A 22,964-nucleotide genomic window follows, 5' to 3' on the forward strand; every position below is an offset into this window, starting at 1 on the left:
TACAATATAAAAGGAAAAGGCTATAATACATCACATAAAATTATCATGGGCTACAGGCTGATGTGAACATAGTGCTTCTGATACTGCACTAAATTAAGGACACTGATACAGCCAAGCTCAGTTAAAAGTGCCTTGAAAGCCTAATACTAATAGTGGTTTAGTCTTCCAATTATGAAATGAGTGTACCATCAAACTTTCCTTAAGCAAGCAAGACACCCAGTGAAGAGTAGGGGGAGTTGCAGTGCTAATGATTTTCAACAAAAAGTCTGAATTCTTTTTATGTATTTCCCATAACACTATTGATAATCAAGGCAGTAACAAATCTCACAAGCGTGCCTGCCAGCTCTAATTAGATCTTATGTACAATTTAATAATACTTCTGACTTTTTATAGAGCATAAAGGTTTATTATAACATGATTCTTCCTATACTTTTGTTTGTCTCTTCCCTAGTTTTTTTTTTTTTTTTTTTTTTTGCGACCAGAGATCGAACTCAGGCCTGCGCTTGGGAGGCAGGCGTCGGAACCACTGAGCTAAATCCCCGGCCTCTCTTCCCTAGTTTTATATATGCACTAGTTACACAGTAATTTGGTTCTTCCTCTCAAACGTACCCAATAACTAAGTATTTTCAGGCACTCTCCCTTGGCATGTTTAAAGTTTTTAAGGTCAGTTACTGCCAAGCATAGTGGTGCACGCCTATAATCCCACCACTCAGGAAGCCAAGGCAGCAGGATCATCGTGAGTTTGAGGCCAGCCTGCACTACACAGCAAGACCCTCTCAAAAATAGAAAAGAAAGCCTTCAGAGCTCCCCACACTCGGCGCAGAGCCTTTGTTCCTGCCCTCCTAGACTGCACCTCGCCCAGCAGCACACAGAGGACACCCTGGCACAGGTCCCTCAGCTGGTTCTTGAATCCCTGCGGCCCGAAGTCTCATGGGGACCCTGCTGCAGCCCGGGGCTGGTGTATAGTGTGGACCACAGAGGCCGGAGCCCAGCAGGGGACAGTGGCAGTGCATCAGTGCCTTCCCTCCCTCATGTGGTAGACTCTGGAGGATGCTCCCTGGTCACCTGCCATGGCTTGCTCACAGCAGCAAGGCAGAGAAGAGGGCACTGTGACCTCTGAACGTCCACCCCACTTCGCCTGCCATCCCCAGGACCTGGGCTGCCACTGCTGCTCACTACCGCTCATCAGACCAGCTCCAGTTACTGAGAACCTCCAGGAAAGCCCTCAGTTCAGCAAGGACTTCAAGAAAGACAGCTGCTCTGTCCCAATTACAGGACTGCAGTGTGACCTTCTCCCTCCAACCTAAGTCTGCCAGAAAGAATGTTCCCCCAAATTCTCTCCACTGACGAGGGCCTCAGTCAGAGTCTCTGGATAGAGTTTAATGTTAAAAAAGAAACCAGTTCAGTTACTTGATTCTACTCTTTTTTGGGGGTATTCTGCCTGTAGCTAAAATGCAGTTTAAAAGATTTCATCAAAAGTCAACAGACAGGGATGGAGCGATCCATTGTGCAAGATAGCTCAGAAATACCCCATGGAGCAGGTCTTTGCCAAGTATGTAGCTTTAGCTAGAAAAGTACCAGTACATAATTGTACTTAGAGGCAGCTTAGATGGGAGAAAATTTTCTTGCCACCAGAAAAATGAAGATATCAAGGCTGATATAGAATTTGAAAGATATCATAAGAGACAGATGTAGAGAGATGTTCAATTAGAAATGGAAATCAGGTTTCAAATCCTATAAAAAGGCTGGGAGTTGGGAAAACAGGCATATTCAGGTATACCAATCATTCTAATTTGGCTTAAGAATTAACCAAATGAAGGCAGAGTCTAGGAGTGAGGGATAAAATGTACCGAGAGACAGTGCAACCTAAGGGATAGGTACAGTTTGAATCCCAGTTTTGTTCCTTAGCTGTGTAATCATAGGTAAAGTATTTAACCTCTCTGGCCTCACGTGTAGGACAATAATAATGTCCATTGCACTATTACAAAATACTCTATGACAAACCAACTATGAATTAAGAACTATGTTAGGTGATGATATACAAGGAATTGTTCATCTGTTACCAAACACCACCTTCTGTTTACTTAGTTAAGCCCTCAGTGAGGACGTGGCAATGCAGTGGTGAAGGGAAAAAAAACAGCAAAAGTGAATAAGACCACCTGAAACATGTAGGTATAGATGAGAGGAAGGCCCAAGTACATAAGTACATAAGAAATGTGGAGGATCGGTGCTTTATTCTTTTTTTTAAACAACTTACCAATATTAATTTAAAGTATGCTTGCCTTCTTCCTGACGTGGTTTTTTCCTTCTCTCTTGATAAATTCTCATACTCTTGAAAAAAAAAAAAAATAGAAAAGAAAAAAAAAAGTCGGTTACTCTTTTAAAGTTTAAGACAGAACTCCTGGGCAGAGGGATGGGAAGGGAATTAAAAAAGAATTAAGATGGGCCTGGGATTTAGCTTAGTGGTGCCACTGCCTGCCTAGCAAGAGCAAGGTCCTGAATTCGATCCCAGTATGGAAAAAAAAAGAAAAGAATTAAGATGTCTTATGTACATGTACCAACTCTCCACAATGAATGTAATCATCATGTACTGCAAACATACTAATAAAGAAAAGATGGAACTCTCTTTAATCATAGTACTATAAAATGTATTATGCTTTTACCTTCCTCTTGAATGAGCATGAGGCTTCACTGTTCCACTGTGTGATATTTGCTGTTGATGTGCAGAGCTGCTCTTCAAAATCTGCTACACTGGATACAGTACTAGCACTGCTCTATTTAACATTTGTTCATTCTCAAACAATTATTTGTTAGTCACTGAATGCACTTAAACATAGAAGCGATTGCACCTGTCTGGTTAGAATGTTTAAAGTTATATTTAATCCCCTATTTCCTTCAAAGAGCTATTATCTGCTTATTCTCTCACTTTGTAGCTCACAGGGAAACACAATAGGTATAGATTCCTTCTAGCATTCTTTTTTTTTTTTTTTGATACTGGGGATTGAACTCAGGACCTTGCATTTTCGAGGCTGGCACGGTGCCACTGAGCTAAATCCCCGGCCCACTTCTAGTATTCTTAATATAAAGCCACTCTTATCCCAGCAGATTTTATTATTCTCTGCAATCATTCCATAGGATGTAATAAAAAATTCAGGTTTTTTGTGGGTTTTTTTTGCTACAGAGGATCAAACTCGGGACCTCGCCCTTGCGAGGCAGGTGCCAGAATCACTGAGCTAAATCCCCAGCCCCAGAATAGTTCAATTTGATTAAAATATGTCACATTGCAGAACAATGACAACTATAACATCTAAAATGTATTAGGGCCCTTATGTGCCAGACACTGTTTAAGTGCTTTAAATACATTAATTCATTAAACTATTCCAGAACCCTATGAGACAGTGATATTTTTACTATCATCCTGTTACAGATCAGGAAACTAGATGTAAAAGACCCCAAAGTAGGCACCATTGTAACAAGGATACTGGGCAGCCTGACTCCAAAACCCCTGACTTAGATGACTGTGTTTTTACAAACACTTTCCTGATTCCTGATTTCCAACATTCGTAAGAGCAGAAGCACACATCTGCCCTAAAAACACATAGTCATCTGGCCTGAGATTATAAATGAACTCTTCTATTTGTTAAGATTCATTGGTGACTGCAACAAATGCACTTTATCCTAAGAAAATTTATTGCTTTAGGAAATATGAATACATTTTCACATATAAATATATTCAGGTTTTTGTGAATAGGGTGCTGCTGAGTTAACATGAAAGTAAAAAAGAGTGCAATGCTTTATAGTATGTGTTAGGCAAGGTAACGCTTGCACACATGGAATCACAGGAACCATGGGAATTTGATTAATAAAAGATGTAACAGCCTGCAATCCCACAACTTGGGAGGCTGAGGCAGGAGGATGGAGGTTTGTTCAAAGCCAATCTGGGCTACATATTGAGTTCAAGGCCAACCTGAACTATATATAAAGACCTCGTGTCAAAAAACAAAACAAAACAAAGATTGAACATCAGCCAGGTGTGGTGGCACACACCTATAAATCCCAGCACTTGGGATGCTAAGGAAGGAGGATTGCCATGAGGTCAAGGCCAGCCTGGGCTACACAGTGAGTTCAAGGCTGTAAAGTGAGACACTGTCTCAAACAAACAAACAAGATTTAATATCAGGACTTTTTTGTGTGTGTGGTACCGGAGATCGAACTCAGGACCTCGCACTAGCAAGGCAGGCGCCTCACCACTGAGCTAAATCCCCAACCCAGTATCAGGACTTCTGATCTTTTCAATTTCTGTGATATCAGGAGCATGTACACTTTTTCCTACAGTCACCCTTTACAACTAGTAATACAGCAAAATAAAAGTATTTATTTTAAGAACAGAACAACATGAAGTTAAGCATCCTTCAATCATATTTTACTTTCCTTGGGATAAGGCTATAGTTACATTCCCCTACTCAGAAGCAGCACAGCACATTTCTATTTGAATTCTATCAATGTACAAGTAACTCATTATTTTCAATACACACAACTGAATGATATCATTTGGAGGATATGTGAGTGGGACGCTCAAGGCCAAAAAAACCAAACTACATAATCTGTGAGCTGTTAGTCCTGCATTATTCTCATATTATAATGGCTTATCTCATACTAAGAAAATCATAAAACATTATCTAATCATTTCTTTCACAAATTAAAATTGCAGAGAATTAGACTCAATTATTTTAAATAAAGGTTTTGACAGCTCCACAATTATAACTATCTTTAACTTTTACTTTTAGGGTTTAATTCACATTTCTGAATTTTTCTTTCTTTGTATGCATCTAAATTTTTACAGTTGTTGGAAGCAAGCATCTTTTGAGTGCCTACTATATGCCAAGTACTACACAGGACATTTCCTCTGACTTATTTAACAACTACCCTATGTGAAAAGTATCAATTATTCTCACTTTACACATGAGAAAAGATTCGGAGAGATCAACTTGGCCTGACACTACAGAGTGAAGAATGGTAGTAGGTCCAGGGATGTAGCTCAGTGGTGCCGTGCCTGCCTTGCAAGTACAATGTCCTGAGTTCAATCTCTGGTATGGGAAAAAAATGGTAGCAAGAAAGCTCAAGTATGCTCCTACTCATATCATGTATACATCTCATATTAACAACCACTTCAAAACAAACAAACAAACAAAAAAAACCCAACCACTTCACCTTATTCATTCAACATGAATGAAAGCCTCTACACCTTGGATTGATTCACTGTACGTGGGAATCAAACCCAGGGTCCTGTGTATGCTATCCAAGAGGTCTATCACGAAGTTACATCCCTAGAACAAAAAAAAGTGGGTCTTGCTATGTTGCCCAGGTTGACCTACCTGGGCTCCTATGATCCTCCTGCTTCAGCCTCCTGAGTAGCTAGAACAAAAGGAGTGTGCCATCACATCCAGCTTAAGAAAACATTGAGCTGGGATGGTGGTGCATGCCTGTAATCTCAGCACTTGGGAGGCTAAGCCAGGAGGAGTGCCATGAGTTCCAGGCCAGCCTGGTCTACACAGTGAGTTCAAGTCCAGCCTGAAGTTCATAGAGAGACCTTGTCCCCACCTCCAAAAAAAACCAAGACAACATCATAGGTCAAAAAAGAATTTTACTTTTATGCTTTATTTTTATGCTAAATTTTTGTTTTTGTGGTGCTAAGATCAAACCCAGGGCCTTGAACATGGTAGGTAAATTGTCTACCACTGAGCAACACCCCCAGAACTATGCTTAATTTTTGAAAATTGCATAATCGGCTTATAAATACACTAACTTACACACATTAAAACCAATGATGACCATTACATTAATTTACAAGCCTTTGAAATTTTAGCATAGCACATAGTAGAGAGCTTTTTTTTAGACTGTACACTCAGCATTAAACACGAGTTACAGTTTCTTGGAAGAGAATGAAGAAATCTTAATTACATGTCAGGAATAAAAAAAAAAGTACTATTTTCTAAGAGCACCTTGTTCAGGGAGCTTGAAAAAGGAGCTTTTAATTTAACACTAAGGCAACGAGACCAGTAAAGCTTAAGCTACCGAAATCTTTTATGTACTTTAACAGATTGTCACCAAAATGCATATTCCCCAGATTACTTGTTTTTCTCTACCTCAGGCTGCACCTAGAGATCACAGTATTACTTTGATTTTTTTCCCCTAATGATATTTCCAGAAAAATACCAAGATTCAGATTCAACCTTTTCTGTTTGAGAGAATATTCCAGTTCATACAGAAACTGCAACGTGGCTTGAGTTCTTCCAACTTGTGAGTCAACTTATTGCTGTTTTCTCTCTTGTTCTAGTTGTCTCAGAATTTCAGGATAGGGAGAATATAAAATTTGTTTATGACACGCCAGTAAACTCTTTCAATGTAGGTGCAAATATTCTGTCACTGTACCTCCACTGTCCATACAGGGTCTAACACAGTACTGTAGATGCTCAATAATTTATGATGTATGAATAAATAAAAGTTTATATATCCTTCTATTACTACACTAACTGGCATAACTCTGGGGCCGGGGCTGTTGTCTTATGCACTGTGCCCAAATGAGAGTAAATAAATGTTTAATTAAATTGACTATTTTCAATTAACTGAAATTTACTCAACGAGTACCCTCAATTAACTAGCTCTTATCCCTCTCACTTCCTTTCTTCTAATTACAAGGAAATTGTAAAACAAAACCACAACATACAAAAAAACTTACATGACACTCTACATACTTCTTTCTTTCTAAACCCACAAAATCCACAGCAGTCACGGTATTTGCTACCTGCTCTCAGAAACTTATCTATGTCACTGAATATGCTTAATTAATACATTTTTGGTTAACTTAAAATGAAAGAACAGATTAAAGTAATTCATATAACTACAACATACTAGAAAACATTTATAACCAATGTAAACCTAACTTTTATTAAAGAGGAAATTTACTCATAGGCTAAACAGTTCTGTAGGAAACTCACAGGTTTAATCATATTCCTATGGAAAAATCGAAGTAATCCAAAGCTTTGAACTATCTAGAAGATTTACATTACAAATAATCCTTAGAATCTGTAGATTTTCTGGATAAAATTTTCTTTTATAAAATTTATTTTATAAATATATCATTTTAAAGATACATTTGATTTTTCTGATTATTTAGAACATACTAAAAAAAAATCAGAATGCACAAAAATATATGAAACAAAAAATGAATGCTTATCAAAGACTTCTGATAAGTTTTTTCCAGTCATAAGCTAATATTTTTGTTTGCTTCTTATTGTGATAAAATATTATGATAACAATATTAATCAGGGGCTTGAGCAGGGGAAAGGGATAAAGGGCTAAAAAACAATCATTTTAACCATTTGTCAATGTACAATTCAATGTCATTAAATATTCATAATATTGTACCGTGTGATTATCACCATTATCCATGGACAAAATCTCTTCCCCAACATCATGTAACTATTAAACAATAATTTCCCTTTCTCAGACCCGCAACCTCTAGTAACCTCTATTCCGTCACTATGAATTTGCCTATTTCAGTACCTCACATAAGGGGAATCATACAGTATTTGTCTTTCTGTGTTTGACTTATGCCACTAAGCACACTGTTTTCAAGATTCATGTTGCAGCATGTGCCAGAATTTCCTTTCTCCTCATGGCTGAATAATATTTTCTTATATATATACACTACATTCTGTTTATCCATTCACCTATCTGTCCATGGATATTTGGGTTGCTTCTACCTTTTGGCTATGTGAATAATGATGTTATGAACATGGTCTACAGATATCTGAGACTCTTCTTTCCAATTCTGGATCTACACCTAGGAGTGAAAGTGGAGGAGCATATGATAGGTCCGTTTAACCTTGAGACTGTCAACTGTTTTCCACAGTGACTGTCAATATTTTATATTCCCACCACATTTTTACCAAACAGCATTTTCTGATTTTTTTTAAACTTGTTTTTAATAATAGCCACCCTGAGGGGTATAACAAGGTACCTAGTATGATGAAGGCTATTACAGATGTTCAAGAAGTATTTGGGAATGTAAGAAACCATAAAAATGGACACATAACAACTTGGTGGTTAAAAATATTTGAAAATATTTTAAAGAAGCTAAGCATGTAGTGCATGCCTGTAATCCCACTCAAATGACTGAGACAGGAGGACAGCAAATCTGCTCAACAGAAAGAGAAAGAAAGAAAAGAGAAAAAAAATTTCCAAGAAGAAAGGTGAAGAAAAAAATGTTTAATACATTCCTGCCAGCTTGTACCACCAGTGGTACAAATGGATCTAATCACTTCTATTGGTCTTTTTACTAAAAAAATTAATCAAATGTCTATAAATAGACTGAATCTAGTTGCTTAAATCTGAATACTGCTCAAATATAAATATTAATACTATTTTTACCAATTAAAAATTATAATATTCAACAAATTTATTTATTTCATTAAATCAGAGCCACCTGGGAGTGAGATATACAAATTATATAAATTATGGTTCTGCTGTGAACATGTTGATGTAAGAAGGAAGAAAACAAGGGTTGCAGGAAAAAGAACTGGCAGTTACAAAGAGATGGCGTCAAGGGAGTATAATCTCCAGTAAGGTGGTTCTCAAAGCATGGACAGCAGCATGGACATCATCTATTAGTTTGTTCAATGCAAATTTGGGAATCCCATTTCAGATCAAAACTCTGGGGTTAGTCTTAGTAACCTGTGTTTTAACAAACCCAAGAGATGATTTTGATACACTGAAGGTTTAGATCTACTGCTCTAGTCTGACTGAGGTGTAATTAAGTGGTTAAGGTTAAATCAAAGGAAACAGGAGGGGCAATAGCACGGGCTGACAGTCCTCAGAAGTCAAACAATAGTCTTGTACGCTAACAGCAAATTAGGAGGAGCCACTGACAGTACTGAGTGAACTTCTGAGGCTCTAGTCCTCTCTTAATTAAACACTGCCCTTAACACCTGGAGAATACACATTCTTTTCAAGCTCTCACAGAACATTTATGAAACCTGATTATATATTATGCCCAAGAACTACTAAATTGCACCCACAAATATTTGGTTTGTTGGGTGCTGGAAATTACTATTACTAAGGATGCATTCCATCATCACACACTTTGATGTTACATTTTCATTACCATTCAGTTTAAGTATTATTAAACCTCCATCATGATTTCTGCAACCTCGAGTTATACAGAAGTGTATTTTTAAAATCAACTCTAAAAAGCTGAGCCTGAATTTAGCATGCATCATAATGAAGTTGTTGAGATTTTCAAGGGTATTTTTTAAGATTATTGAATAATTATCTCTTGCATTACCAGGAAAAAAATTCTTTTTGTGGGGCTAGGGATCAAACACAAGGAAAAAACTCAACTACAAAGCTACAATTCCAACCCACATCAGAAATTTAGATTCCACAAAGCACTATATGGTAGCAACTATATGATGATACTGGTTCTTCAAAACTTGAGAGGGAATATGTTTTGTTTGGTGTGGTTCTTCGGGACAGGGACTTGCTAAATTGCCCAGGCTGGCCTGCATCATGTGATCTTCCTGCCTCAGCCTCCCAAGTACTGGGATTATGAGCAAACACCACCATGCCCATCTAGTACAATGTTCCATAGTCACCCCGTAGTAATTCAATTTCATTATATTTTTTAATGTTAAAAACTCTGATTATGAGAGTAAATTTGTATATTTATTCTTATAGTTGTCATTTTTGGTTTATATATGTTGAATTTGCGTTATCTGATACAAACAACTTTACAATTCTAATATCTTCCTTGTAAATGTAAACTTTTATAATTATATGATATGTTAGAGCCTGCTGGTGGGCTCCCTAACATCCAGTCTCTCCTCTTTCCACACTAAGTAAAGTCCAGTTGTATTCTGGGCAGCAATGTGCTACCCTAAAATACATTTCCCAACTGGCTTGCAGCTAAGGCCAAAGAAGCTGCTAGGCAGGATTTCCATGGACCCACTTCACTGGATGGTACAATGGCTTGCATATGCTGTATCCAACACTCCCAGCCATTCTCCTCCAGTCAGTGAGAGTTAATGCTCCAAGTAATCTTCTTGGACCATAAAGTCAGCTACATGATGAAGATGGTGCCAAAGAAACAGAAGTATACAACAAAATGAAACCTCCATAATCAGGGCCTTCTCAATGAGGTAAATTCTCACTTTTTATTTTGAGGTAGGATGTCAATAAGTTGCTAAATTACCCCAGCTAGGCTCAAACTTGGGATCTTCCTGCCTCAGCCCCCATTGTACTGCGATTATAAATGTATGTCAACATGGTTGGTTTAAGGTTTGTCTTCTGCTATTATTGATATCTCTACCCAGCAGCAAAAAGCAATTACCATGTGAAACAGTGACACTACTGTTATTTCTAGAAATGCTCCCTACCTTGAAGTCTACTTTATTTTGGTTGAGCATCAATAGTCAGAAAATCTGGAATCCAAAATCCTCCAAAATCTGAAACTTTTTGAGCACTGATTTGACATCACAATTACAAAATTCCACACAATATTTATGTGACAGATTAGTCAAAACACTGGCATGCTAAAAATATTACCTTCAGTTTATGTGAATATATATATATGAGACATAAATTTAGCTGATACCTGTAACCCCAGCTACTCAGGAGGATGAGCCAGAAGGATCGCAAGTTCAACACTAGCCGGGACAATTTAGCAAGGCCCTGTCTCAAAATAATACAAACAGCTCAGATGTAGCTCAGCGGTGCCTGCCAAATATGCATAAAGCCCTGGGTTCAATTCCTAGCGCCACAAAAAATTAAAGTCCTTATCTTTGACAAAGGGGCCAAACACCTTCACTGGAAGAAAGATAGCCTCTTTAATAAATGGTGCTGGGAAAAATGGCTTTCCACATTCCAAAAATTGAACCTAGACTTGCATTTCTCATCATGCATTAAACTAAAATTGAAACAGATCAAAGATACAAATATTAAAAGAGAAACACTAGGGGCGGAGGATTTAGCTCACTGGTTCCGGTGCCTGCCTCACAAGGGCAAGATCCTGATTTCGATCCCTGGTAGCAAAAAAAAAACAACAAAAAAACCGGAAACACTAAATCTGCTCGAAACAAAAAAGTAAAATTCCAGAAAACATAGGTGGAAGCAAAGACTATATGAACAAAACTCCAATCACATAGGATTACAAAGAATCAACAACTGGGATCACATCAACTTAAAAAGCTTTCACAGCAAAGAAAACCACCAACAGAGTGAAGAGACAACCCAAAGAATGGGAAAAAGTTTTTACCAATCACTCCTCAAATGACTAACATCTAGAATATATAAAGAACTCAAACAAGTCAGACCCCTCAAATTTAAAGACCCAATCCAAAACTGGGCATTTGAAATGAACAGACATTTCTTAGATGAAGTACAAACAGCAAATACATGAAAAAAAATCCTCAACATCACTGTTATTCAAGAAACGCAAATTAAAACATCACTGAAATTCTATCTCATTACAGGAAGAATGGCTATCATCAAGAAATCAACCAATAACAAATGCTGGCGGGGGTGGGGGGAAAAAGCAACCCTTCTCATTGTGGGTGGAAATGTAGACTGGTACAATCACTATGAAAATCAGTATGGAGAATCCTTAAAAAACTAAAACTAGAGGTTCCATTTGAACCAATTATTCCCCTCCTAGGTATCTTCCTGAGTTAAAACCATGAGACCACAGTGATACCATATATGCATACCCATGTTAATGGCACAATTTATAATGGTTAAATCTTAGAAACAGCCCATATGCCCATCAACAGATGGATGGATAAAGAAGATGTGGTATTTATATACAGTGGAGTACTACTCTACCATAAAGAAGGAAAAACTTGAGTCACTTGTAGGAAAATGGATGCACCTCAAGATTATAAACTTAAGTGAAATAAATCAGACACACAAGTTTAAATACCACATTGTTTCTTTTGTATGAGAAACCCAAAGGGTAAAAACAAGGAGCACAATGAAGGACAGATACTGAGAAGTAGGAAGAACATGTTCAAATGGGAAGGGGAACAAGGGAGGGTGGAGGGGAAAAGGAAGGGGAAAAAAGAAAAAAGAATGGAAGAAAAAAATGAAAACAAAGCTTTCGTAAATGGGGAAAAGGAATAAGGGTTGAAGGGAGGGGAGGAGAACAGAGGAAAAAAAAAAAGAAGCAAGATATATTATGTACAAGTACAAATTCCCTATGATGAATGTGATCAATGTATGACAAATATGTACTAAAAAATATATAAAGTTTAAAAAATGGATGTGTACACTTAGGTCCTATTCCCTAGATAGTACCTTATTATGTATACATGACACTTGCAAAATCTGAAACACGTCTGATCCCACACATTTCAGATAAGTGATCTGTAATGTAATTACACCAATTCCTTTGTGTTTATACTTTGCCAGGTACATTGTTTTTCATCCTACTTCCAACTTGCCTCTGTCCCAATATTTTAGCTCAGTAATCTCAACTACATATAGTTTATGGTTTTACATGCAGCTGACTAGCTTTTTCTTGTAAACAAGAGTATTTGCCATGTGGCCCACGCCTATAATGCCATCTGGGGGAAGGCTGAGGCAGCAAGATTGAAAGTTTCAGGCCAGACTGAGGAAATCTGTGAGACTTCATCTCAAAATAAAATTTAAAAAGCAGCCTGGAGATTTAGTACAGTAATAAAATGCTTGCCTAGCATATGCAAAGTCCTGAATTTAAGCCCCAGTACTGCAAAACAAAAGAAAACAACAACAACGACAAAACATTAGGGCATTTAATCCATTTATATTCGTTATGCTCACTGACACATTGGGCCTCATTCCTACCATATTATTTTTCCACATTATATGAGGTTCTCCTCTCCCATCCCACTTGCTTTCTACAACTGTGTGGCCCCTCCCCCACCCCTGGCATCAAACCCAGAGCCTTGCACATACGACACTAAAACTCTACCACCTTGCTATAGCCCCCCAAGCCTCTACTACAACTTTGATTCTTCCAGGGCCTACTCTGGACCTCAAGATCATTAACTGTACCTATGAAGTCTCCTTTGCATTACAGGTAACATATTCAGAATTTCTAGGGATTAAAATGTGTACATCTTTGGAGGGTCATTTTTCCACTTACCATAGATGTATGTATATAAGAACTTTTCAGTTCTTTCAAATCTTACATAGGTATATTCTATATCGTTTGTCTTTCTGAATAAGTCTCAAGTTTTTCTTCAGAACTCCCTCTTCAATCTACCTAATGTGCTGTTAAGTCTGCCCTTGAATTTATAATTTCAATTATTATATTTTTTATTGATGGATTCTATTTGATTAATTTAGATAATCCCAGAGTCATGTTTTACTCTCCCATTTATTTATTCAGACATATTAAATATGTTTACTTTATATTCAGTATCCACTAATGACAACACCTCAAGCCTTTGTGAGTCTGATTTTGGTGTTTTGTTGTGCTTGTGGAGAACTATTTCTTCATGTTCTTTGTGATTTTTTTAACAGGGAGCTCAGGCTGTCTGGAATACTATCTCTGGTAATTCTGATGCCTTTGGGGAGAATATTCCTCTAGAAACAAACTTTTACCTTTGCCTGGGCGCAATACCATGCTTAAAACAAGTCTTAGCTAGTTTTTCTCATCACACAGATAATGGGGTCCCAAACCTCAACAAGGGCTTGTTTCTACTTATAAATGTTAAAAGCAAACTTCTTTCACTATTCACAGCCAAGGCTCTTTCTTTTTTTTTCACCCACTTCAGCTATAATTTTTTAAGATTTTTTTTTTCTTCCCAAATGAATCCATCATTTTTAGATGGTTAACAGCAGTAAGACTTCTTTTAAGGATAGTTTCCTTTACTACTGGAAACAAATTGCATGTACTGTTAACTAATAATAAATGGTTTTTTAATTTGTTTTTTGAGACAGGGTCTCACTATGTATTTCAGGCTGGCCTTGAACTCACTATGCAGCCAAGGCTGGCCTCAAATTCATAGTGATCCTCCTGCCTCAGCCTCCCAGGTGCTGGGATTACAGGTATGCACTACTATGCCTACCTTTTTCCAGCCATTTCTAAGATCCCTAAACTTTCTCAATAACCCTAATTTTTAAAATATGGCTTTACAAGACTACAAAAATGTATTTATGACATTATTACCAAGTAATAAAAATTAGGCATACTGTACTAACAGACAAATAAACATGAGGAGTTGAAAATAAAAATGACTTAAGGTACTCAAATTCTCATTTTCCTTTAATTTTTAGTATTTTTATTACATTACATATGCAATAAAATGAATACGACCACCAACTGGCTGGTTTTCCTTTTCTATCCTTGGTTGACAATTATTCAAACAAACATGCACCTTAACTCTACCCTCAGCCATTCTCTCATGCAACTTTCAGGATGTTGGTTAATTTCTATGGGCAACCAAACCTAAGAAATGAGTCACGGAGCTGGGAATTTAGCTCAGTGGTTCTGCCGCCTGCCTTGCAAGCTCAAGGACCCGAGTTCAATCCCCAGTACCAAAAAAAAAAAAAAAAAAAGAGAAAGGAGTCACTATAAGGTCTGTCATGTTGCAGTTTTTATTTCAAAGCTATACACATTCCTCTCTTTGTGGCTGTCAGAATCAACCAGATATACATTTTATGATAAATAATGCGGTCCCAACATTGCAAGTGTCAATGAAGGGAACTGGGCTGAAATCAGTAACAAGTAAATGACAACTATTTCAAAGCACCTCTATAGAGAAGGAAGTTAGAATGGTTTCACAAGCTCAAGCACTGACTCACAGAAGGGTTCAGACGACAAAACAAAGGGCAAGGGATATAGGATCATTCTTGGTGAAGCAAGAATGATCATTACAAAAACAACAAATCTGATCAGAGATAAATGGCTACCCACAAAGATGTCTTTCCCCTCATCCTCATTCTTCCTATAAACAGATTTAAGGCAGCATGTGGAAAGGAAGAGCTAAGTAGATAAGTAAAACTAGTCAGACAACAGATACTCATACCTATAAAGCAATCTCTCATATCCACACAGAAGGACAAGGAGTTTCTACTGTCGTCCTTGTGCCTCCATACTATACTCATAGAATCTTGAAAAGAATATGAATTTGTTTTATACTGCTATGTTTGTCAGTGGGTGGATCACCAAAATATACAGGACAAAATTTTCTCCTTTCTTTCCTGTGATGCCATACTGAATTCACAAGAACCCATTAAAACTTAGTCTGTGCACAGTATTAGTAAATAAAGGTAATATAACAATCCAAAGGAGTAAAATACTTTAAAATTGCTGTAAAATACTATTTAAAATACTTTTAAATAGTATTTTAAAGCAATAAAAATTCTCTAATTTGGGTATGGGTTCTTTCGCATGTATTATCTGTCAAGGAAAGGGGCAAATCTATTAAGCAACTTCTCTGAAGCCCTTCTTACCTGGATATGTAAAGAACCATAAGTACGTGTGTTGACTCAATGTATCAAGCAAGTGAAGAAAAAAAAACCCTACATGCTGGCTATTAAAAAACAAAACAAAACAAAACAATCCAAAGGAGTAAAAATAAATACCTTGCTTTTAGTTGTCAATCCAGATCACCAGAGTCATTACATGAAAAGTCTGTTACTGGGACATAGCCTCTCCATTCAAAACTCACTGAAAAACTAAAAAACATGTTTGAGAAAAGTAAAGGGACAGTACCCTTTTATGGCCTCAAGATAGGGCAAAGTTCCACTAACTGTATTAACACCATCAGGCAAAAATAAGAGACATGGGAGATTAGGGTGTAGTTCAGTGGTAGAGTATACATGTATGGGGCCCTGGGTTCCATCTCAAGCACAAAAATGCAAAATAAAAGGTACAAGGGGAACGGGAGACAGGTGTTACCAGTTTCTCTTTCAAATGTTAAAAGAACTGAGTAAAATGAGCGTTTCTTCTTCAGAACAAAGTACAATGAGAAAAGAAACAGTTGCTCTACTACAAAGAAGAAAAAAAGACCCAAAATCCATATTTCAGTAGTGCTTTGTGAAATACTAATTAAAAAAAAAAAAAAGAAATACTAATTAAAATCAACCCTTCTCCACTAATTAAAACCAACCCTTTCTCCACTATGCACGAATGTGTATAATTCTAGAACAGAAAAAATGCTGTTACACAACATTTCCATTTGCTAATAATTATAAATCTTTTTAATCACTAGCTACTCTTAAAGACTGAAGGACACTATCTGACAAACAGAAAATCCCTAGGGAAAACAGGGACATAATGAAAAAAGAAAATGCAAGACTTTCTTTCAATAAATAGTCCAAGAATAAATTTTTTTTGGTAGTACTAAGGATCAGCCTAGGGCCTCACACAAACTAGGCAAGTGCTCTACCACTGAGCTATATCCCTAGTCCAGGATTAGCATATTGATTTGCAAACTAATCTTGTTTTGTTTTCTCCAACATTGCTGCTTGTTACCTACCTAATTGTTCTTTTTCCTTAGTTTTTATCTTCTCCCATCTTCTAATCTACTCATGACTCATCAAACACAATTCACCTAACCAAATTTTTAAAAACTAGGGGCTGGGGATTTAGCTCACTGGTGCCACACAAGGTCCTGAGTTCCATCCCTGGCACACACACAAAAAAACCAACTATCTGTGCATTTATATGTCAAACAGTATTTGTGCACAGATTTGAACATCTTTAAGTACAATAATCCCCCATGAGTCTAGTAATTAGGAAATTATGCCTCAAATAAATGAACTTCTGAGAATTTCTGACCCCTAAAACTGCTTAAGGTATACTTTATATTTATCCTAGCCAGTCAGAAGGCTAAGGCAGGAGGATCACAAATTCAAGGCCAGCCTAAGGAACTTGGCAAAACCCTGTCTCAAATAAAGAACAAAAAAATGTTAACAAACACTCCAAGGGAATTCAATAAAATAAAGTTAGATATACAATATTAGAAAGGAAGAGACACGAAGGTTAGAGAGCATTTTCTCATACATCAACACTTAAAGCAGTAGAAACATAACATGACGTGAATTTAACTTTTTTGGATAAAACACTGCATTGGTTTATAAAAAAAAAAAAATTGTCTCCTAGTAAGGTATAGTGGCACATGGCTATAAACAGCACTCTGGGAGGTTGAGGGAGGAGGATTTTTTAAATTCAAGCCTAGCCTGGGCAATTAAGTGAATCAGCAAGACCCTGTCTCAAAAAAAAAAAATTAAAAGAAAGATGGGATGTAGCTCAGTACAAAGGCCCTGGGTTCAATTCCCAGTACTGCCAAAAAAAAAAAAAAAAAAAAGTAACAACAATAATGTCCTCAAGCCCTAGTGAACTATGCAAGGCCAAATGCTCTATGTAAAACTCATCCCACTAAATTTTTTTTTTTTTTTGGTACCAGGTATCAAACTCCAGTCCGTGCACTTTGCAAGGCAGGCAACGGAACCACTGAGCTAAATCCCCAGCCCCACTAAGTTTTAATACTGAGGCAAGAAGCAGCCAAGGAAAAAGCTGTAGAGCCAACCCACCTTAGAACTCATTCTGGGCTAGACTTGAAACATAAGGTAGCCAAGAAAACAGCTGGTAGTAAGAAGGAAGGGTATACCCAGGAGCTTACCTTCTGGGACTAGATCCACCTTCTGAGTTAAACATTAGCCCAGGACCAGGACACCCATATCTAACTAAATATGCTGGGAAAAGGTAACCAGGTAACTTAGCTTATACCCTGTCAAGTCCCTGCCCGTGTGCCCAGTGGTCCTCTGCAATATCTGGCTGACCCCAACCCTAATTACCATGTCACTGAATATGCAGATGTGACCCTCCCCCATTCCAATGAGCTTTGGACCTCATGACAGTCCCTCCAAGGGCCATAAAAGGTGAAAAACTCCACTACCCGACAGAGAGACCAAGTCAAGTACCTCACTGGCAGGAATCAGACCTTAGGCCAAACTCTGAATCCCACCCCAAAACCTAACACTTAAAACCCTCAACACTAAGCCCCCTCAGAGCTGTGAGAGTTTACTAGTTCCTTCCAATCCGGTGGCATGTGTCTTGTCTTTTCTTTCAAATACATCATTGATCCTAATGCTTCTCTTGGGCATCCTGCTCAATTCTTTGTTTAGGACATCAAGAACCTGAACAAGAACCCCAACTCAGTAACAATACTACACTTTTTTATATCAAAAGTCATTTCTGGGCTGGGGATTTAGCTCAGTAGTTCAATCGAAAGGTCCCGAATTCGATCCCCAGTACCAAAAAAACCCCCCAAAAACAAAAAAAGTCAATTTTGATACTCTGTTCAGTTCTACCACATGTTCCTTCCCTGTCCTGCAATTAGTGTTCTTTAATTTGCTATGATGTATAATAAAAACTGTAAGTAAAAGTATATCAAGTTCAAGTGACTATGTAGTACACTCTTAGGAAAAGCACATGAGCTTTTGAGCTCAGACTTTTTGTTTGTTTGTTTGTTTTTTGGTACCAGGGATTGAACTCAAGACCTTGCGCTTCTGAGGCAGGCACTGGCATCACTGAGCTAAATCCTTGGCCCTGAGCTCAGACTCAGAATAGAAACTTCCTACCTTACACTCTGTTTCTCAGCTCAGACACTTCTTATGCCTACAAAAATATGCATAGGGCCAGGGATTTAACTCAGTGGTTCTGCCGCCTGCCTCGAAAGTGCAAGGTTCTGAGTTCAATCCCCGGTACCAAAAAAAAAAAAGGATAAAGACAGGGTACTTCATTTCATGATTAGCTCAAACAGCAGATCTGAGAGGAGTCAATACAGATATACATCTGCTGGGCACAAAGGGGCATGCCCGTAATAGGGTGCAGGATTTTAAGTTTGAGGCCAGCCAGTGTAATTTAACGAAACCTTGCCTCAAAATAGGACTGGGGATTTAGCTCAGTGGTGCCACTGCCTGCCTCGAAACCGCAAGGTCCCGAGTTTGATCCCCAGTACCAAAATAATAAAAATTTAAAATCTCAAAATAAAAATGGCTGAGGATATAGCTCAGTGCAAAGGCCCTGGTTTAATCCCCAATACTGAAAAGAGAGGAAGGAGAAAAAAGTTGTGATCTTTACATTAAAAAATGACCACCGCTCCTTAACTTATAGGTGATCACTTTGGGGCAGATATTATAAAGATCAGCCCAAATAATGTCTTTCTTAAATTAGGAATTGTAATCATTTCAAAACATTAAAGAAAAGGAAAATCAGGCCAGGGATTTAGCTCAGTGTTTCCTCTGTCTGCCTCACAAGTGCAAGGTCCCGAGTTCGATCCCCAGTACCAAAAAAGAAAGAGAAAGGGAAAATCAAATGCTGTCTTAAGTGTTCAAATACAAGTAATAAACCACACTGTGGTAGAGCATTCATGAGTTCAACCACGAGTACCACCACAATAAAATTTTTTTCTAATTAGGTGTCCTTTGGGGACATTTCTAATACAAATAAAGAAGAGTCATAATTAACATGTGAAATATAAATCCCTCTAAAGCAACTATTATGTTATGATTTGACACTAAGATGCTGATTACACCAATAATTTGCTTAGCAAACCACTTTCTTTCTCCACAGAGGTTTTTCACCCCGGATGAAGAGGGTTCTTAACAGCTACAGTACAACCTGACAATCCTCAGAGCCCGCCCTTGAAACCTCCGGGTGGGCTGTCAGCAGGCTCTACCAAGTCTCACACACGGCAATGCAACCTGAAAAGGCAGGTCCTCTGCAATTTTCATTATCATCTCTAACATTTCACAACTAAATACAACACTGATGTGACTCAAACTATTTTATTTTTAAATGACTTATATGACTTTACTTTTCAACTTTCTAGTCAGTTACAGAATGTGATAACCAGGGCCAGGGATTTAGCTCGGTGGTTCCGGCGCCTGCCTCGCAAGCACAAGGTCCCCAGTTCGATCCCCGGTACCAAAAAACCAAAAACAAACAAAATGTGATATCCAAAGGTTTAAACCACTGTATTACATTCAATATACTGTCTACACTAAAAATATCACACTAAAACAACATTTTCTCATCTATAAAACTACAGAAATGAAAGAAAATCATGACATTCAATGTTGTCAAGAGTCCAGAAAATAAACCCTCTTTCCTTGCTGAGAGGAACACACCTTTTGGAAGACCACAGGGCAAAATGTTCATTTATTGAACCTTGGAGAATAAATAACAGTATCAATATATTAAAATGAAAGAAAATAATAAAAAAAAAAAGAACATAGCAAGTTGATGTCTGAGCACTCTGAGAGGTTGAGGCAGGAGGATCACAAGTTTGAGCACAGCCTGGCCAACTAAGCAAGACCCTGTCTCAAAACGAAAGGAGGCAGGGGCCAGGGATTTAGCTCAGTGGCTCTGACGCCTGCCTTGCAAGCGCAAGGTCCTGAGTTCAATCCCTGGTACCAAAAAAAAAAGGAGCCAGGGATAGGCTGATGTTTGCTAGGTGTAATCCAGCATGCTTACAATCCCAATTACTCAGGATGGTGAGGCAAGAGGATTATAAATCGAAGGCAATTTAGCAGATCCTATCTCAAAATTAAAAATAAGAAGCCGGGTATGGTTGTATCCACCTCTAAACTAGCACTAAAGAAGCTAGAGGAAAAGAATCTTAAATTTGAGGGCAGCCAAAGCTACGTAGTAAGTTGAAGGCCAGCCTAGACTACATAGTGAGACCCTGTCAAAAAGATTTAAAAAAAACAAAGCTGGCGATGTAGCTCAGTGGTAGAGTGTTTGCCTAACATGTGAAGCTCTGGGTTCAAGCCCCAGTACCACAAAAAACAAAACAAGACAAAAAAGGTGGGTTTTTTTGGTACTGGGGATTGAACTCGGGTCCTTGCACTTGTGCAGCAGGCAGCAAAACCACTGAGCTAAATCCCCAGCCCAAAAAAAGGTTGACATCTATCTCAGAATTTATAAAAACAAAAATCTGAAAATAAAAACCATGAGAGGTATAGTTAAATTTGTGTGATATAACCATAAAACAATATCTGTTGATATGGAGCAATGTTCTCAACATTAAGTAAAATATACTAAATTCAATAGTTTAAATTTTATTTAAAATATCTGTGTAAAATATATAATCACAGAACAAAATTGAAAAAAAATTTTTTTCTTTTTTCTGTTTTTCGTTTCTGTTTTTGAGACAGAGTCTCACTATGTGGCCCAGGCAAGCCTTCAACTCAATGATCCTCCTGCCTCACCCTCCAGAGTGCTGGATTTACAGGCATGTGCCATCACACCCTGCTTCAAATTTGTAAAATTTTAACAGCCAATAATTACCCTCAAGAAAATATTACATGTGGTTTTATTTTGTTCTTTGTAACTTGTTCAAATCTTTACAATGGTCACATATGAAATAATCTCATAAATAGTTTGAGTAAGAAACAAAGCCAGGCATGGTAGTACATGTCTGTAATTCCAGCACTACAAAGGCTAAGGCAAGAGGATAACCAGTTCAAGTCCTGCCTGGAATATATAGTGAGACCCTTTCTCAACAAAACATCAAACCAAGCATCTTGTCCACACCCTCAAAAAGGCAGGTGGGGTGGTATATGCCTGTAATCCCAGCACTGGGGAGGGTGAGACAGAAGGATCTCCATGAGTACAAGGTCTGCCTGAGAACTACATAGTGATATTCTATCGCCCCCTAAAAAAACCCTCAAAATAAAAAATAAAATAAAATAAAATCAGAAGTAAAAATGAGTTGGGGATGTAAGTCAATGTAAAGGCTCTGAGTTCAATTCCCAGAATCAAAAAAATTTAAAAATTGACAAAACACTGACGTGTACTGCTAAGAAAAGTGTGCATAAACAAGAAGATAAATAGTATGCAGTATATTCTCTAACAAAAAATAAAAGCACATGTAAAGAAAAAATTTTTTTAAAATATACATCAAACTTAAATTTCCCTATATGAGTAAAATTATAAGCACTTACATTTTGTTATAAATCTATACAACTCTAAAACATTTACAATAAATGTTTTTCCTCTGTAAGCAGCTCACAGTAATAGAAAACCTTACTAATACCAATGTTTAAATTACAAATAACATTTGCAAGGAAACATCAGCTCAAGAGTTCAATGAAAACCAATACCACAAAACTAAGTATGTAGTTACTGGTTTGAAGTAGACAGTCTGTCAAAGTTAACACTACTATTTTATTTTTTATGCTCTACTATGACATTACAATTAAGTTACACTCAGTTCAGGGATATCATAAAACAATCATGTATTCTATAGTTACATATGCTGCGGTTCTTGAAAAATCTCTTCAGGTTGCACACTGACACCCTCTCACATAGGTATTTTATTACTTTAAAACCAAAACTTTAATGTACAACCTGTTTCCTCCTAGTGAGGACACTATAGACTATTCTCAAGTTCAACCGAGGCCTGATCTCTCCCCTGGTCACTGTGGCCAAAGACAAAGTTAGATTCTCCCTTTTCTGTAACTGGTCATTCCAGGCACAAGGCTTTATAATAATACAGGAAATCAATATAGTTTTACTACTAAAGTTAAGTAGTGTCAAATTAGCTCCCTCCAAATAAGAAAACACCTTATCGGGCCGGGGATTTAGCTCAGTGGTTTCGCCGACTGATGCGCAAGCACAAGGACCCGAGTTCGATCCCCGGTACCAAAAAAAAAAAAAAAGAAAGAAAGAAAACACCTTATCATCCTGAATAGCCAACTCAACACCTAAGTCTTTTAGTACAAAAAGGAAACCAATGCAAGACATCCAAAGTTGAGTAGGGAAGAACCTCCCATACAGAGGGAAGGAAGGCTAGGAATAGAACTAAGGTCTAAAAATTCTGACTTCTAAACATAGATAAACCAATTGCCCAAGTCAACATGTTTTATCTCAATCTTTTCAACCATAAATCAGAAATCTTAAAATTTTT

General features: G+C 37.6%; 1 protein-coding gene across 9 annotated transcripts in view; it reads right to left on the reverse strand.

The window, feature by feature from the left end:
- The window catches only part of Csnk1g1 (casein kinase 1 gamma 1), a 166,147-nt gene that overhangs the window by 128,185 nt on the left and 14,998 nt on the right, over positions 1 to 22,964 (reverse strand). For 8 of the 9 annotated variants that reach the window (XM_087199122.1, XM_087199120.1, XM_087199119.1 and 5 more), the window contains one exon: positions 2,258 to 2,331. The exons of the other annotated variant lie outside the window; for it this stretch is intronic. The gene's annotated coding sequence lies outside the window, so the exon portion shown is untranslated. The remainder of the gene's footprint in view (positions 1 to 2,257; positions 2,332 to 22,964) is intronic. 9 annotated transcript variants of the gene reach the window in all.

This window comes from Heterocephalus glaber, unplaced genomic scaffold (assembly GCF_053883595.1).
Source record: "Heterocephalus glaber isolate CG9 unplaced genomic scaffold, H.glaber_assembly_v1.0 deba00001689, whole genome shotgun sequence".
Lineage (NCBI taxonomy): Eukaryota > Metazoa > Chordata > Mammalia > Rodentia > Bathyergidae > Heterocephalus > Heterocephalus glaber.